Source organism: Erpetoichthys calabaricus, chromosome 1, assembly GCF_900747795.2.
Source record: "Erpetoichthys calabaricus chromosome 1, fErpCal1.3, whole genome shotgun sequence".
Lineage (NCBI taxonomy): Eukaryota > Metazoa > Chordata > Cladistia > Polypteriformes > Polypteridae > Erpetoichthys > Erpetoichthys calabaricus.
Genome location: NC_041394.2, coordinates 23,671,537 through 23,689,126, shown reverse-complemented (window position 1 = coordinate 23,689,126; position 17,590 = coordinate 23,671,537). Strand labels below are relative to the sequence as shown.

The following is a 17,590-nucleotide window of genomic DNA, read 5'->3' as shown; positions in this document are numbered from 1 at the left end:
ATATATAAAAAAAAAAACTCAAACAGAGAGACCGCACCTGTTTTACTGATTGGCCACCATAGATGCCAAAAGAGCATTCGAGATTTGAATGCAATACACATAATGGAAACTCACATATAAGCAGAGGAGAAATGTTTTTCCAACCAATTTTGTTTTATATAATTTAAGTTGACTGTTTCTTTGAGGTACAGCTCTTCATTAAATTAATAAATTTACAAAACAAAAATGGCTACCTAATATTTCATACAATTATTGTAGCAGGATAAACCTGTACCAGAATTTTGACTATATATACATGCCTGTATGGTACTGATCTTTAGAACAATCTAGACAAGAAGAGGCCATTCAGCTCAATAAAGCTCGCTAGTCCTTTCCACTTATTTCTTCCAAAAAAATATCAAGTTGAGTTTTGAAAGTCCCTAAAGTCTTACTGCCTACCACAGTACTTGGTAACTTATTCCAAGTGTCTATTGTTCTTTGTGTAAAGAAAAACTTAATAATGTTTGGGTAAAATTTACCCTTAACAAGGTTCCAACTGTCTCCACTTTCTTGATGCACTCATTTTAAAACTAACAATCTCGATCCACTGTACTAATTCCCTTCATAATTTTAAATACTTCAATCATGTCACCTCTAAATCTTCTTTTGCTTAAACTGTATAGGCTCAGCTCTTTTAATCTTTCACTCATACTTCAACCCCTATAGCCCTGGAATCTGCCTAGTTGCTCTTTTCTGGACCTTTTCTAGTGCTGCTATGTCCTTTTTGTAGCCTGGAGAGCAAAACTGTACACAGGACTCCAAATGAGGCCTCACCAGTGCATTATAAAGCTTGAACATAACCTCCTTGGACTTGTACTCCACACATCGTACTATCCATATTACTAACCGAGAATGGTAAACCGGATATGGAAGCAGGTACATGCCCATGGACGCAGGAGACATAGTAAAACAAGAGGAGTCAACGCCCCGCCCCAGAGCAAAACGGGACACACTACGGAGTCCACAAAGGTTCACACATCAAACCCGAGATAGTACGGACACGCGTCTGAAACCACGGAAGCAAAACTGTCTCGGCTCCAAAACCAAACAGCTCAACAACTAACACAGCTACAACAACGAGCCCGCATGGACAGATATAATGAACGTAGACGCCTACAACGCGTGTCTCAAACTGCGGAGGCAAAGCAGGCACGGGTTCAAAACGAAAGAGCTCGAGTGACCGAGATACAAAGTGAAATGGGAAAGACTACGGAGTCCGCAGTGGTCCACAATGCACCACATAATAGTACGGAAGGAGCTCCGTATTAACAGTGGGGGGCCCCAGAGTGACACGGGCGAACGCTCCGTATTAAACATACGTCATCCTCACACGTCCAAACTATACAGCATAGGTGAATCACATTACAGTGATGCATTATTGACAGTACAGTAAAGATCACAAGATCGCAAACAAATGGAAATTATTACTCGAAAAAGGGAAAATAAAATTACCATGGATCAGGTGTCATTGAAACAAAAACAGGATAAAGCAAGGTCAGAAATAAAAGACTGAGTAGAAAACAAAGTAAAACGTCATACAGAGGTTAAAAAAGGGGGCCAAACACATGGAGAGCAGGTTGGAGATAATGAAAACTGTAATTCAAAAGCTTCAAAAAAAACGTAGGCATAAAACACATGCAGAGCAAGATACAGAATATGAAAGCAGTAAACAACAACAGTGTCAAAACAAAGAAAGTAAACATTACATTAGCGTAAAGAAAGAGAAATTATTACTCGGAGAAATAACGAAATGTCGAATAGAGATCGAATATATGGACACAGGTGATATGTTAGAAGTATGTAAATATTGTAAGGCTTTGAAGTTTAAGTCAAGAGAATTTCAAAAACGGAGTTTACCTCACATGCATTTATTGGTTACTTTGCAAAAAACATTATTAGCTGCTGATGATATGGATTGTTTTGTCTGTGCTGAAATTCTAAACAGAGAAGCCTATCCTGAATGATTGGTACAAAGTCATTAAACACATCTCACAGACCTCATTTAATAGATTCAGCACACTGGGACTCGAAAGATTCCAAATATTGTTTTTACAGAGGTTCAGAAATAAAAGTGAAACTAATGAAATAGCAACAATTCAAAGAAACAAAACTCTTAAACGTGTGTATCTGGAAAAACAAAAACGGGGGTTGGCGAGCGAAGCGAGCAGGGGGCGAAGCCCCCTAGTATAACCTAACATTCTGTTTGCCTTCTTAACGGATTCTGAACACTGTCTGGAAGTCAATAGCTTAGAGTCCACTATGACTCCTAAATCCTTCTCATAAGGTGTACTGTTGATTTTCTGACTGCCCATTGTGTATTCAAATCTAACATTTTTTACTTCCTATGTGCAATACTTTACCTTTACTGACATTAAATTTCATCTGCCACAAATCTGCCCAAGCCTTTGTGCTATCCAAGTCCTTCTGTAATGATATAACGGATTCCATATTATCTTCTAATCCACCTATCTTGGTATCATCTGCAAACTTAACCAGCTTTTTACTTATATTCCTATCTAAATCATTTATATATATATTAAAAACAGCAGTGGCACTAGCACTGACCCCTGTGCACCACCATTCTTAACATTGGACAATTCTGATGAGGTTCCTTGCACCATCACCCTCTGCCTCCAGTGTCTGAGCCAATTCTGCACCCATCTAAAAACATCACCCGGACCTCCCAATTCTTTTAGTTTGATGCCCAACCTCTCATTTGGCACCTTATCAAATGCTTTCTGAAAGTCAAGATAAATAATATCATAGATAGATAGATAGATAGATAGATAGATAGATAGATAGATAGATAGATAGATAGATAGATAGATAGATAGATAGATAGATAGATAGATAGATAGATAGATAGATAGATAGATAGATAGATAGATACTTTATTACATATGCTCCACTTTGATCATATCCTTTTGTTGCCTCATTACAGAATTCCAGCATGTTAGTAAAACACGACCTCCCTCTTCTGAACTCATGCTGACTGTTCAGAATAACTCCGGTCCTTGTCAGGTGTTGCTCAACCTTATCCTTAATAATTCCTTCCATTAATTTTCCTGTGATGCATGTTAAGCTTACTGGTCTATAGTTGCTTGGATCTCCCATCACCCTTTTTATATAACGGGATGATATTTGTTGCAGTGCGCAGTGACTTCCTAAAAATATGTGTCAAGGGTTTATATATGTACTCTCTAGCCTCCTTAAGAACTCTAGGGTAAACAAGGGGGCTCCGCCCCCTGCTCGCTTCGCTCGCCTACCCCCGGCGTTTTGAACCCGTGCCCGCTGGGCAGCTACGTGTCCGGATGACGCACGTTTAATACGGAGCGTTTGCCCGTGTCATTGTGGAGTCCCCCACTGGTAATACGGAGCTTCGTCCGTACTATCACGCGGTGCATTTTGGACTACTGGGGACCCCGTAGTTTTTCTCGTTTCAGTTTGTATCTTTGGTCAGTTGAGCTCATGTTTTTCAAGCTTTTGAATTCCGGTCTTCATTATCTGTAACCTGCTGTCCATGTGCGTGGCCCCCTTGTTCAACCTGTTTATGACGTTTTACTTTGCTTTCTACTCTGTCTTTAATTTCTGACCTAGCTTTATTCCGGTTTTGTTTCAATGACACTGGGTCTGTGGTGATTATATGTAAAGGAGGCAGTCTAATTTTACCCTTTTGACAACTACGTGTAAATTCATTGTTTGTATTGCCAGTTGTTTCTTCTGGGAAGTTAAGTGAATGACAATGATTGCAAATGACATTCATTAATCCCAATGAATTTTCCTCAATAGTGGACTCATTATTGAAGGCGTTGTCAGCCAACTGGCGTAAGCATTTAGCAGGTGTCTGGCGTTGATGTCCGCGACGGGCATGTTTTGCTTGTGGCGTTTGACTGACGCGTTGTTGCATGTACATTATTTGTGACGCGCTATTTTGTAGTTTTAATTGATTTGCCACCGCTTTGCGAAATAAGGAGGATCGCACTCACTGTTAATATGTATCCTTTTCTGCAGTTGAACGGTTAATAGTGCTTAATTGTAAGGAGATACACCTATGCTGCCTAGTGTGAAGGTGTTCAGATGACGTATGTTTAATATGGACGTTTCCTTTAGAAATGTGGTTTTGGGTGTCACTTCTTATTGGGGGGGGGGGGTTGAGGATTGTTGTTGCGCGAGCGTCTTCTTTCTTTTTGTGTCCCATGGGCTTGACACTTACGCCGACACCCATGCTGCCTAGTGTGAAGGTGTCGACGTTCACTTTAGAATATGTGGCTTTGGGTGTCACTTCTTATGGATGTGTGGGGGGGATTGTTGTTGCGCGAGCGTCTTCTTTCTTTTTGTGTTCCTGTGTCTTGTTTGAATCCCTCTCTTTGTGTGTGTCCCGTCCCTTGCTTGTAGGGTCTGTGGGGTGGTTTTGTGTTCTTTTTTATTGTCTTCCATGGGCTTGTTGAATCCCCCTCTTGGTGTGTGTCCCGTCCCGTCCCGTGCCTGTAGGGGGGGGTGGTCGTGCCTTGCCGTTGTGCGCTCATCTGTTCTTTTTTTTTGTTGTGTTTAGTTTCGTGTGCAATGTGTTTTGTGCTTTGCCCGCGGTTGAGTACTTTTTTATGTGCCTTTTCCTTTTTTCGGTGCTTGTGTGACTCCTTTTTGTATGTGCTCACTCCTTTTTTCTGTGGTCTTGTCCGCCACTCGCGGCCCCTCATCCGCCTTTGTCGCCCTCTTTTGTCCGCCTTTCTCCGACTCTCGCGGACTCTTTTTGCGCCTGCGCCTCTCGCGGACCCTCATCCGCCTCTCTCGCCCTCTTTTGTCCGCCTTTCTCGGCTCCTCAGCCGACTCTCGCGGACTCTTTTTACGCCTGCGCAGTACGTCTTTTTGCAGCTACGGCCCATGGCCGGATGTGCCTGCGTCCATCATCCGGTTTAGCATTCTCGGTTAGTAATATAGATATTATCTGGTCCTGGTGATTTGTTTGATTTCAGCCTATTTAATCTGACCAGTACTTCTCCCTCTACAATTTTCAAATCTCTCAGTACCTCCTTAGTAGTCCCTGTCACCTCTGGGAGGTTATCCACTTGCTCACTTGTAAACATCTCAGAAAAATGTAAGTTTGGGGCATCCGCTATTTCACTGTTTGTATCTTTTAATTCCCCTTTACTATTTCTGATGCACTTGACCTCCTCCTTGACTGTTCTTTTACTAGTAAAATGCTGAAAGAATTTCTTAGGGTCGTCTTTTGCCTTATCTGCTATATTCCTCTCCAACTGTCTTTTACCCTCTCTGATTTCCTTCTTAACGGTTGCTCTCATGTTCTCATACTTCTCTACGATTGACTTTGCAGTCATTAGCCTTATATGCCTTATAAAGCAGTTTTTTTCCTTTGCAGCTTCTTTTTTAAATCTTTATTAATCCACTGTGGAGTTTTTAAAAATTTTCTATTAATTCAATTTTTAGGTATGTATCTGTCCTGCATTACATGTAAAACATTTTTAAACCTGTTCCACTGCTCCTCGACTGCCTCCACACTTAAAAGCTTATCCCAGTCTATCCTACTTAGACTTTGTCGCATCTGTTCAAAATTTTCCCTACCAAATTTCAACTTAACAATTTTAGTCTTTGTGTCTGCACTGTTAGAAAACACTGAGAATTGTATTATATTATGGTCACTTGGCCCTAGTGGTTCAATCACTTCTATCCCCTCAATTCTATCTTGATTATTACAGAATAGTAAATCCAGACAAGTGTCACTACATGTTGGTGCTTTAAAATACCGTGTTAAAAAACAGTCACTGATTACTTCTTAAAAACTGCTCTTGTGCTCCTCCATCTGCAAGGTTATCCCAGTTAATATTTGGATAATTAAAGTCCCCCATTACTATAATATCTCCCTGTAAACTTGCCTTTTTGATATCACTAAAAAAATGTGTGTGGAAATTACTGTCTGAATTGGGTGGACACACTCCTAAAATAAGACATCTTTTCCTAATATTTTCCAGGCAAAGCCACATGTCCTCAATAAGATGGGGCTCATCATCCAACTGAAGAGGACTTACATTTAAATTCTGTTTGGCATAAACAGCAACCCCACCTCCTTTTCTGTTCTGTCTATCCTTCCTAAAAAATGTGTATCCCTCTATGTTACACTCATCCCCATTTTTGTTATTTAGCCAGGTTTCTGTTATTGCTCTAATATCATAATTATGCTCTGCTACAGTACATACAGCTCCAACTCACTTACTTTATTTTTGATGCTTCTAGCATTAAGGCAAGCTATTTTTAATGTGTTACTCCTTCTACATTTAAATGTTTGCTAGAATTTACATTACTACACATTTTTATTTCTACAACATTCTTTGTTCCTCCATGCATAGATCTAAACCTGGTCTGTCCTAAACTCCCTGTCCCCCATTCCCTAGTTTAAACAATCCTCAACTAACCTACTTATACGCCTCCCCAATACATTGGTGCCCCTCCAGTTCAGATGTAACCCCTCACGGCGGAACAGGTCCCATCTGTTCCAAAAGGAGTCCCAATGCCCCATAAACCTATACCCTTCTACCCTGCACCAAGATTTGAGCTACGTGTTATGCCTTCCAATCTCCTCAGTCTTACCTGGACTGATGCGAGGCACAGGCAGAACTTCAGAAGACTACCTTGTCAGTTCTGCTCGTCACCTTGGCACCTAACTCTTTGAATTTGGATCTCAGAACTGACAGACTACCCTTATGTGCCTCGAGTCTAATGGACTTTAAAAATATATCCAGAAATACAGAATATAAATGTTTTGGGTCAAAACCACAATATCAATGTAGTACACATTACCCAGCTCGAAGTTCAAGAATTATGAACTACAATTAGCCATAAAACCACCAAAAATCAACAACTAAACAACAGTACATTGGTTATTGCAATTTTAAAATCACTTGAGTTGGAATATAGTTATGAAGACAAGATGAGATGAAGATGAGATGGAACCAGCAAAATAAATATAATTCCATAGTTTGCCAAATGCCATTCCTGCCCCTTTAAAGGACACAAATGACTCACTGTTATAACTACTGCTCTTGCTTTTCCAGCTTCAAATTATTACATATCCAGATCATAACTTAGGAAGACTATACAAAAGCTCTTTCAGCCACCACAAGCTTTTGACTTAGTTTTTAACAATATGGTATTTGAAAAATGACACTATAAACATTTATTTTATGTAATCTACTAATGCATTTCTATATTGTATTAATGTTGTAGTTATTTTAAACAAGATTCATTGATGCAAAATTTTAATAAATAAATAAATATGTGATATATCTGTTTTTTTATTAAAAGTTTTTAAGGATCCATATTTGAACCATAAGGATAAAGCTGAAGAAGGACATTTTCAAGACTAAGAAATACACTATTTTCATGAAGAAAATTATTTACTTGCGGAGTTCAATGCAAGTTAACAACAGGGGAGAGAACATACTGAGTTAAAAGTTTTTGTCCATGTTTAATCAGCTTATAATGGAATTCTAGACATAGGTTTAATTTTTCCTTTCTGTCGCTCTTATGGCAGGCAGGCCACAACTAGCTGACTGGGACTTAAGTCTTTCACAATGTAGTTGATTCTCAAGCCAATAAAGCTGTTACTAAATTTGAATTCACTGGAGCCTATAAGACTAAATGGTATTAGCTCACCTATATTTTTGCATTTCATACCTGAGTGAAATGAAGTAGACAAGACTATGCATCAAGCATGATCATAGAACTTCTTGGAGCTTGATGCCAATAACTTGAACATGAAAGAAACAAGTTTTACAGAATTACAACAATTGCAACAAATAAATCAAGAGTTTTTCCTATATGATATAAGCGCAAGACAGTTCAGAAATGCTAATGTTTACATCATTTTATAATGTCACTGACAACAGATTTAGCACAGGAGGGGAGAACATTAAGATAGATGGGGGCTGAAGATGAAAGCACAGCTATGGTATAATCTAATATGATTATATTTGTAGATGCAAAATGGAAAATAAATTACTGGATGACCTGTGATTTGTAGACACATAATAACACAAGGCAGCTCTTAATGCCTATAAAAACTGAGAAATCAGTGGAGATAGCAATCATAATGGATGCCTTTCTGAATCTACAATAGTAGTATGCATTGGCTCTATGAGTGATGGAAGCTGTCAATCATGCAAAGCCTGATCATCTGATAATAGTATGGAAAGGTAATGTATGCCCTACTGGGAAATGAATAAATGGTAAGCTATGGTTATGAAAATCACCAATCTGTGTAAAAGTTTAGAACAGACAACAAAATAAAAAGATTAAAACATAAAATCTGTTTTGTCATAAGGGTAAACTCCAAATGCAACTGATCACTAAATGACAAGATTAAAGCCCCTTTTTGAATATCATGATCCCATGTGCAGTCTGTAAAAGAAAGACTTCTATCTCTATATTTGACTACATAACAGAAATCTCCAGTCTTGACTTGGTGAAAAAAGGCTGACCAAACATTGTTATTGGGCTAAGGTGATGAGTGTTTTCTTAATTTGAGCCAATGCTTAAACAAGGAAGTCACACCCATAGTTAAGCTTAATATATGAAAATGACCCTTAGTAAGTCTGACCTAGTAGATAACAATTTTTCTGACATCTGGCATCTGTGACACCTCCTGACTGTAGAGACAACTGGATAAAAATAGTACTTTGAAAATACAGGAGAAGAACACAAGATGCACAGATTTAGTTTATTCAAAGAAGATGATCATTTTCAGTGCTGGTAAGATTGCCTATTAAAACTGGCACACATAAAAATAGACATTTAAATCTTCTGTAATTATTACCAGAATTATTATGAGGTGGAACCTCTCTTTAGTCATCTTTTGATCGAGCATCAATATTGAAGTTTATACAGCAGCCACATTAATGTGAAAAACCAGGATGGTTTAGTAAAGTTTTTATTGTCAACTTTTCTTAAATAATTTAAAGAATTTAAGGAATGTAGACAATATATAAAGTAGGTGGCATAGTAATCAGTACTGGTATCACACAGCTCTACAGTTGTGATCATAGTTCACAGTTACTGCCTGTGTGGCATTTGTACAGTACATATCCAATGTGTCTCTGTAGATTTTTCTGTGGGAGCAGTGGTTTCTGTTCACATCTCAAACACTTCATTGAGGCTTTATTGATAACTCTAAATTTGCTGCTTTTGAGTGTGTGCATAAGCTGATATTGACATATACTTGCATATCTTCTATGGCTGGCTCCTGCCTTGTGCTCAGTGCCAACTGACTAATTTGAAGAACTCTGTTGTATTTCTATAAACTTTTATATTTTAATCCCAAATTGTTTTATTTAAAATAGCATCTTACTTTCTAAGAAAAAGTATTTATTCCCCCAATTGTATGCATTTTTGTAAGACCTGATGCACACAATAGAAAATTAGTTTCTTTTCAAAAACTACATGAATCACAGGGTTTATTAGCTAAACAAAGTAAATACAGTATAACAAGTGCTAAAATAACTGGGGAGGCAAATTAACCAAACAAAAAGTCAATTCCCTCAACAAAATTTGAGAGGCTCTCTACTATAAATAAATTAATTAGTCTGGTCTTCCCCACACAGTTTGCTCTTATGAAGAGAAATGTGAAGGTCTCAAGAAAGGTGTTGTATGTGCTCATCAATCTGGACACATCTATAAAATCATCACAAAGAGCAACCTGCAAATAAAAAAAAATGAAAGACACCGGTGACATCCTTTAGCATACTCACACATGGTAACAAGAATATTCATACAGGATGTTCAGAAGATCAAAGGCACACATACAAAGATGTCCAAGTCACTCTTACTCTGAATTGCTCAAACCTTACACAAGCCATGAAAATTGAATAGCAATGGCATTAGCTGTATAATGGATAACCAGGAGTACAGGTAAGCCTTTGCTTTCAAACTAGAACATGGCAGCTTATGTTTAGTTTGACAAAAATTGAAAAATCATACCTAGATGAGTGAGTCAAAAACTGATCTGTTTTGGTTACTATTAAAAACACCATGTTTCCCAAAGACCTAATCCAACCTACCTCCACAACAAACATACAGTGGAACCTCGGGTCACGACCATAATTCATTCCAAAACTCTGGTCGCAACCTGATTTGGTCATGACCCAAAGTAATTTCCCCATAGGATTGTATGTAAATACAATTAATCCGTTCCGGACCATACGAACTGTAAGTACAGTAAATATTTTTTTTAAAGATTTTTAAGCACAAAAAAAGTTAATTATACCACTGAGAAAACTTTGAACAGAGAAAACTAACATTGCAAGAGTTCACGCTACAGCCGTACGACCCGCTTGCTGTAAACACTTTTTTTTTATCGAGTTTTAAGCACAGGGAAAAAAAACGAACATTTGAAAAATCCTTAATTTATACAAAAACTAACCATAAACAACCAAGAAAACTAACCTTAAATGAGTCGAGTTCTGGCATGAAGGAAGTAAGGAGGAACTGGATGGAGAGGAGATTACAGTTTTGATGTGAAGTCTGTGACGATGCGGGTTCGCTGCATGCTCCCATCTCGCTTCCAGGAGCCCTTAAACCCGTCACCGTCGGTAATGTTACCGATGAGCACGACAGTGGGGCACTACAATGGAGCAAAGGGATGGTGCAAAAAGTGCCAAGTGCTTTTATGAAAATCAACAAAACAACAATCAAAAACAAAGTCCAAATTAAAAAAAGCGCAGTGCTTTCAGAATCCTTCAATAAATAATCCCATAAAAACAGAAGTGAAGTGGAGGTTAAAATCCAATAGAAAAAAGTCTTCATTAAATAGTAGTAGTAGTAGTAGTAGTAGAGCTTTATTGTCATCCTAACAATATACTTACAGTACACAGTGGGGCGAAATATCATCCTCCAGAGTCAAAAGGTGCAGTACACAAGATATATATATATATATATATATATATATATATATATATATATATATATATATATGTATAACTAAAAAAACATATACAGTATTACGTAGTATTATTTATTCCAGAGAGTGTGTGGAGTAAAGAGTCCAGTGTGGAGGAGGGCAGCATGGTGTTCAGGAGCCGTACTGCTTGGGGAAAGAAACTATTGCACAATCTCGCAGACCTGCTCCTGATGCTGCAGAGTTGTCTTCCAGATGGAAGAGGAGTAAACAGTTGGTGGGAGGGGTGGTGGGGTTCAGCCATGATGCTAGTGGCTTTATGAAGGCAGCGTGAGGTGTAGATCTCCTGCAGACTGGGTAGAGAGCTGCCAATGATGCACTCAGCAGTCCGCACAATCCTCTGAAGGGCTTTGCGGTCGCAGGCATGGCAGTTTCCATACCAGACTGTAATACAGCTGGTCAGGACGCTCTCTATGGTGCCTCTGTAGAAGGTGGTAAGTATGGGTTTAGGGAGGTGCACCTTCTTCAGTCGTCGCAGGAAGTAAAGACGCTGCTGGGCTCTTTTTGTAAGATAGTTGGTGTTTTTGGTCCAGGACAGGTCCTCTGTGATATGAACACCTAGGAACTTGGTGCTCTTCACTCTCTCTACTGTGACGCCATCAATGTTGAGTGGGAGATGGACAGCCTTTGTCTTCCTGAAGTCAACAATCAACTCTTTTGTCTTTTCAACATTAAGAGACAGATTATTGTCTTTACACCAAAGTGCCAACCGTTCCATCTCTTCTCTGTACGCCGCATCATCGTCGTTCTCAATGAGTCCCACTACTGTAGTGTCATCGGCGAACTTGATAATGTGGTTTGTGTCAGAGTTGGAGGTGCAATCATGGGTCAACAGCATGAAGAGTAGCGGGCTCAACACACAACCCTGGGGGGCACCTGTGCTCAGTGTGATGGTGTTAGATCTTTTATTCCCAATCTGTACTGTTTGAGGTCTTTCAGTGAGAAAGTCCAGAATCCAGTTGCAGGTAGAGGTGTTGAGTCCGAGCAGATCCAGCTTACTGATCAGCTGCCTGGGAATGATAGTATTGAATGCTGAGCTGAAATCAATGAACAGCATTCTTACATGTGCATTGCGGTGATCCAGATGTGACAGGATCAGGTGGAATACCACTGAAATTGCATCGTCAGTTGATCGATTTGATTGATATGCAAACTGTAGAGGGTCCAGTTTCGGGGGCAGCTGATTCTTTATGTGACTCAAAACTAACTGCTCAAAGCACTTCATAATGATTGGAGTGAGTGCCACTGGGCGGTAGTCATTGAGTTCTGAGGCTGTAGCTGTCTTTGGGACAGGTCTGATGGTGGTGTTTTTAAAACATTGTGGCACAACAGCTTGGCTCAGGGAGATGTTGAAGATGTCCACTAAGACATCAGTCAGCTGGTCAGCACAAGCTCTGAGCACACGTCCAGGTATGTTATCTGGTCCAGCAGCTTTGTGTGGGTTGACCCTGATGAGAGTCCTTCTCACACTAGCTGCAGACAGGGACAAAACTTGATTGTCTGACGAGGGGATGGTCTTCCATGCTGGTTTATTGTTCTGTGTCTCAAACCTGGCATAGAAGGTGTTAAGAGTGTCTGGAAGAGAGGTGTCGTTAACACACATATGCAGTGGGGCCTTATAATCCGTGATGGTTTGGATGCCCTGCCACATTCGACGAGAATCTCTTGAGCAGGCGAAGTGATCACTAATTTTCTTTGAGTACTCCCGCTTTGCTAACTTAATGCCTCGGGACAGATTGGTTCTAGCTGCTCTGAGTGCCACTTCGTCGTTAGCTTTGTAGGCAGCATCCCTTGTTTTCAGCAGCTCGTGAACTTCTGCTGTGAACCATGGCTTCTGGTTAGCGCGTGTTGAGACAGATTTGATGACGGTGACATCTCCAATGCATTTGTCAATGTATCCTGTCACTGCTTCAGCATACTCATTAATGTCAATGTGATGATCAATGGTCACCGCTTCTCTAAAGACACTTCATTCTGTGCTCTCAAAACAGTCCTGCAGGGCTTCAGTAGCTCCATCTGGCCATGTTCTGATCTGCTTTATTACCGGCTTTGTTCTCTTCAGCAATGGCATATATGCCGGAGTAAGCATTACTGTAATGTGATCAGACAGTCCAATGTGAGGGTGGGGAGTTGCTCTATATGCAGACTTGATGTTAGTGTATACCAGTTCGCTGATGACACTGCTATCGTGGGCTGTATCAGGAATGGGCTGGAGGAGGAGTATAGGGACCTAATCAATGACTTTGTTAAATGGTCCGACTCAAACCACCTACACCTGAACACCAGCAAAACCAAGGAGCTGGTGGTGGATTTTAGGAGGCCCAGACCCCTCATAGACCCAGTGATCATCAAAGGTGACTGTGTGCAGATGGTGCAGACCTATAAATATCTGGGAGTGCAGCTGGATGATAAATTAGACTGGACTGCCAATACTGATGCGCTGTGCAAGAAAGGACAAAGCCGGTTATACTTCCTTAGAAGGCTGGCTTCCTTCAACATCTGCAATAAGATGCTGCAGATGTTCTATCAAACAGTTGTGGCGAGCGCCCTCTTCTACGCAGTGGTGTGCTGGGGAGGCAGCATTAAGAGGAAAGACGCCTCACGCCTGGACAAACTGGTGAGGAAGGCAGGCTCTATTGTTGGCATGGAGCTGGACAGTTTAACATCTGTGGCAGAGCGAAGGGCGCTCAGCAGGCTCCTATCAATTATGGAGAATCCACTGCATCCATTAAATAATGTCATCTCCAGACAGAAGAGCAGCTTCAGCGACAGACTGCTGTCACTGTCCTGCTCCACAGACAGATTGAGGAGATCGTTCCTTCCCCAAACTATGCGACTCTTTAATTCCACCAGGGGGGGTAAACGTTAATATTTAACATTATACATAGTTATTGTCTGTTTTTTTCACCTGTATTATTATCATTCTTTAATTTAATATTATTTATTGTATCAGTATGCTGCTGCTGAAGAATGTGAATTTCCCATTGGGATTAATAAAGTATCTATCTATCTATCTATCTACCAAGTCCAATATATTGTCTCCTCTTGTCGGAAATTTAACATGCTGGTGGAGTTTAGGCAGAACAGTCTTTAAAGTCCCCAGCGATAATAAAAAATCCCTCAGGGTGGCAAGATTGCAGGTCACCGATGGCCTCATACAGCTCGCATAGTGCCTCCTTAGCATTTGCATCGGGAGGAATATACACTGTCACAATGACAATAATACTGAATTCTCGCGGCAAATAATGAGGTCTGCACTTAACTGCCACAAATTCCACCAGCGATGAGCAGTGCTTCGTGATCATACCTGTGTTTCCACACCATTCTGTGTTGATGTATACACACAGGCCGCCGCCGCGTGTTTTTCCGGATCTGTTGGCGTCCCTATCTGCACGGAGAGCATGTAGCCCTGTTAGCTGTATAGCCGCGTCGGAGATATTATCATTCAGCCAGGTTTCCGTGAAGATAAAAACACAGCAGTCTCTTACTTCGCAACGTTTTGCTCTTAGAAGTCGGAAATGGACCAGTTTGTTGTCCAATGAACGAACATTTGCCAGAATGATGGACGGAACAGCCGGTCTGGTTGGATTGGCCTTTAGCTTAGCTCAGACACCTCCTCGTTTACCACGCTTCCGGGTACGCTCACACTGCTTGCGCCGTCTCCTCGCTGGGATGATACCTGTAGGTATCCTCACAGGTGGCGCAGTGGTAGTGCTGCTGCTTTGCAGTAAGGAGACTGTGGAAGATTGTGGGTTCGCTTCCCGGTTCCTCCCTGTGTGGATAGTGCTTTGAGTACTGAGAAAAGCGCTATATAAATGAATGAATTATTATTATTATTATTAGGTGATTCAGGGGCAGGTTCACGGAGCAGGCCTAGCTCACGGAGCTCTTTTGTTAGAGCGTCTTCAGGTAAGTTGTTGGTGTTAAATCTTGAATTGATTTCCAGAAGTGTGACGCGGTTGTATGAGAGTCTTTGTGTGTCTTTCACACACATGATTTATTGACTGTGCAAACAAAATAAATAGTTAAATAGTTAAAAACAGCTAAAATGCACCTTTTTTTTTTTGAATCCGGAGTAGCCGCTGCACTCTAGCGCGCCGCCATGTTTGTGTGATACAACGTTTTAAATACAGCGAGGTTAAAACAATGCTGGAAGCAGTCTATTTAAAAAACAAGCCCAGTGTATTCTTTAACTGATGACCCCCCTGCTTCTCCCTATCCAGGCTTCGCAACAGGGCAGCCACTCTACCTGCAGTTGTCCTCCCGATCCCTGGCTTCAGTCGCGCACTCTCCAGACCGAGACTTGGCTTCCCTGGCGACCAGGATGCCCACGTCAGGGAATTCACCACCCAAGCCTCACGACTCCCGCTGCCTTCTCGGCCTTTCCCGGCCAGACGTCCTTCTTCTGGTCACTCCAGCTCCTTGATCGCTCAGCTGGAGTGACCGCTCCTTCTGCCCCACCGAGTGTCGGCCAAACACCCCTGCTTGGGCTCACTGTCCAGCTGCCTGCCTGCGAGCACACGCTCGCTCACACCGGTTCTTTCCACACTGCTTCCTGCTTACTTCCTCATTCCGCAACCTCCGTCTTTCTTTTCTTTTTAGCCGCCTTGCACTTCTATTTATGAAGAGGACGTGGCAGCTGTAGCAATCAGCAGCCCCGGGACCAGTTACAGATGTGGACGGGTTCCCACCTGTGCACTTAGGTGAGAAATGCCCACACCACAAATTCCCCTGGAACTGCTTCAGCCATTTAACCACCACGCCAACTCGCTAAGCTGCAAGCGCGGCGTTTATTTATTTAAAAATGGCCTCTTGATGTGAGCTGTGGACCCGCTATACCACAATGTCTCTCTACGTGATGCACGTCTGACCAAGAACAATGAACTGTACAGGGAGAGACTGAACACTCGCGTAAATCACCGGCGCGTACAAACCGGAAGGGAAACGAAATAGAGCACAAAGAGTTCATAGCGAATGCACAGGGAGAGACTAAACACGTGCGGAAATCATCAGCGCATATGATCCGGAAGGGAAACTGGCTTGTTCGTAACCCAAGTGAGTGGTCGTGAACAGATGCAAAAGTTTGGCGAACTTTTTGGTCGTAACCCGATTTGTGTGTGTTCAGAGATGTTCGTGACCCGAGGTTCCACTGTATTAGAATTTTCAAAGTCTCTTTTTATGCAACATTGATTAAAATTTATCCAAGTCCTAAGATCAAGCACAGGCACCACATGAAGGTGAATGTCAAAAAAGATGGAAGAAATGGGTACCCTGCACAGCATTAAACAGTCTTGAAGAAAAAATAAAAGTAACAAAAACAGCAACTTGCACTGTAATAATTTCCTCTGGTGTATATTATGTGTGCAAGTATGCAAATACACAAGTTTGTTATAACCAATATATAATGTCTCATTTAGAGTTTGTAATAGAAAACCCTTGAAGCCAGGCTGTGAGCCTTGTACTGCTTCCTAATGGTTGTTGATTTTGCAATCAAAACAGTTCTCTGTGAAGAACACTTAACACTACTGTAAAAAGTTTCTAACTTTATTTCTTTCATCATTATGGCATTATAACATTAAATATGGAATGTAACAGAAACACCTTTTTCAAAGGCTAACCTAGTTTACAGTGCATCTCTATACACAATAACCCATAGCACTCTGTTTGAGGAACGTGTGCTTCCTCGGACATCTGAATGATGGAATTTTAGCTGTGACAACAACATACATTAGGTGCTTGTGACAAAAGGGTACCAACAAAAGTGCATAGTTGCAAATGTGCATTGGAAATAATGAGTGTGACGATAAATGTGTTCAGCTAGTAATTTCTCCATTACATCTACAAATACACTAATATCTTGACAGTTTATTTGCGGCTAAAACATTAATACACTTACAGATACAGCAAATGTAATTGAGTTTAAACTTAGCATGAGATACCGTGGGAATTAAGATACACTGCACAAATTAGACAGGCAAGTGAAGTTTTGGGGCAAGAAAGCTCCAGTGGAATGACAGGATTTGTGTATATTATATGCTGGTTTTTAACTCCATTCCCACAGATACTCTGATTGCTTCTGTCCAGTGCATGGTAACTTATAATCTATCAATCCAGGGTAAACAATCGTAAAACTAAGTTTCTTGATGTAGGAATACGTTTTTGACATGAACACAGATCGTTGTTTACTTTAGGTGTTTCTTATGGCTTCAGACACCAAGTTCCACTTTTATTTAAATAAGGTTGTTAAGGAATTTGCATTCGATGCAGTAAGACTATGTTAATGTTGAACACACATGCATCAGATATTTACAGTATTACAGTTTTCATTAAATGGTAATATCTACATTTTGGAACTGCTGGTAATTAAGTGAATGGGCCTGGTTATATTTTGGTGTGCATGTCCTCACATTCAAGTTCAGAAAAATTCACCATTTTTGATGACCTGATGCTAGCAGACAGCACATCTCACTTCTCTCTGAAGCACAATTTGGTTTGGCTGGTAAACATTAAACACAGCTCAAAAAGTTCAGTTCCTTTCCTTTTGAATCCCAAGGCAATGAAAGCCTACTCCAGATGTCTGACTTTCTC

At 40.7% G+C, this 17,590-nt stretch overlaps 1 protein-coding gene across 4 annotated transcripts in view; it reads right to left on the bottom strand.

The window, feature by feature from the left end:
- LOC114647705 (CLOCK-interacting pacemaker-like) overlaps nt 1-17,590 on the bottom strand; it is a 169,893-nt gene that overhangs the window by 83,743 nt on the left and 68,560 nt on the right. For 2 of the 4 annotated variants that reach the window (XM_051932739.1, XM_051932732.1), the window contains exon 2: nt 9,644-9,745. The exons of the other annotated variants lie outside the window; for them this stretch is intronic. The gene's annotated coding sequence lies outside the window, so the exon portion shown is untranslated. The remainder of the gene's footprint in view (nt 1-9,643; nt 9,746-17,590) is intronic. 4 annotated transcript variants of the gene reach the window in all.